Here is a 1,706-nt window from a genome sequence, read left to right as displayed (position 1 = left end):
AATTTTTCTGTGTTTCTCCCCTACTTTGTAACCCCCTCCCCCCCCCCTTTGACTATTGTATATCTTGTTCCCCATTTTTTCATGTAACTTTCTTTAATAAACTGAAACTGAAACTGAAACACTACTTGCTCGCAGAGCTACCGACGAGGTTAGAGTACTCGCGCTCCTCATTTATCACCAACAACAACAACTACTACTACTACTACTACTACCACAACATCCATTATCATGTCTGGACGCGGCAAGGGAGGAAAGGTGAAGGGAAAGTCAAAGTCCCGTTCCAGTCGTGCTGGACTCCAGTTCCCGGTCGGCAGGATTCATCGCCTTCTAAGGAAAGGCAACTACGCCGAGCGCGTGGGTGCTGGTGCCCCCGTGTACCTTGCGGCAGTTATGGAGTACCTGGCTGCTGAAGTCCTTGAGCTTGCCGGCAATGCCGCCCGTGACAACAAGAAGACTCGCATCATCCCACGTCACCTGCAGCTGGCCATCCGCAACGACGAGGAACTTAACAAGCTCCTCTCCGGAGTCACCATTGCACAGGGTGGCGTGCTGCCCAACATTCAGGCCGTGCTCCTTCCCAAGAAGACTGAGAAGAAGTAAATAAAGGGCCTCCCTCCCCTTCAGCCAATATCACCATCAATCCGGCTCCTCTTCGGAGCCACACGTTCAAACATCTAGAGAGTTGTGTAGACTATACTGGTATATCAATAATAAGCAAGTAGTGTATTTATTTTCGAGTTAGTTATTTGTTATTATTATTATTATTATTTAGTCAGGCACGCAAGTGACCGAGAATAAATATGTATACTATATTTCTACTAATGTACCTGCTGTGTGTCACAGTGGAGAGTTGATTAGATGTGTTGCCTATTGTGATATGTTGAGCGTCTTTTTCATCTCAATGTATATTTTGTTTTATGAGAAACTGAGAACGATGAGGGGCGTGATCATTGAAATAAGTCAATGATAATAATAATAATAATAATAATAATAATAATAATAATAATAATAATAATAATAATAATAATAATAATAATAATGATAATAATAATAATACTTGGAGAAGACCTGATGAAGTGAGAAAGATGGTTATAATTAATAATGGTTTCTTTTCTTAGCTCAGATAGTGATAGTGAACATGGTTATGAGAAAGTAGTAGTAATAATAGTAGTCTATGGTCCTTCTTTCTTTTCATGTTTGTGGACCTTAAAAAGGTCCGGGAGATGATGTTATTCAATGATGATAATGCAAGCTGAATAGCTGGCACCATCTCAATAATGGAGCGATTTAACCACCAAATCCGTACAGGGTACGGCCCTGACGCTTGAGGGCGTAGACAACGTCCATGGCAGTAACGGTCTTACGCTTGGCGTGCTCGGTATAGGTGACAGCATCCCTGATAACGTTCTCAAGGAACACCTTGAGCACCCCACGAGTCTCCTCGTAGATGAGACCAGAGATGCGCTTGACGCCACCTCGGCGAGCTAGACGACGGATAGCAGGCTTGGTGATTCCCTGGATGTTATCACGCAGAACCTTACGGTGACGCTTGGCGCCTCCCTTTCCAAGACCCTTGCCTCCCTTGCCGCGGCCAGTCATGGTGATGAGAGCTGCTAGTACGACGTCCGAACGGTCTAACAGGAAGCTCACGAATGTGCCTCAAAATTTTTGTCGCGCGGTATATATTGAGCCAGAGCGGTCGTGCG

Source organism: Scylla paramamosain, unplaced genomic scaffold, assembly GCF_035594125.1.
Source record: "Scylla paramamosain isolate STU-SP2022 unplaced genomic scaffold, ASM3559412v1 Contig68, whole genome shotgun sequence".
NCBI classification, from domain to species: domain Eukaryota; kingdom Metazoa; phylum Arthropoda; class Malacostraca; order Decapoda; family Portunidae; genus Scylla; species Scylla paramamosain.
This window is presented reverse-complemented; position numbering follows the sequence as displayed.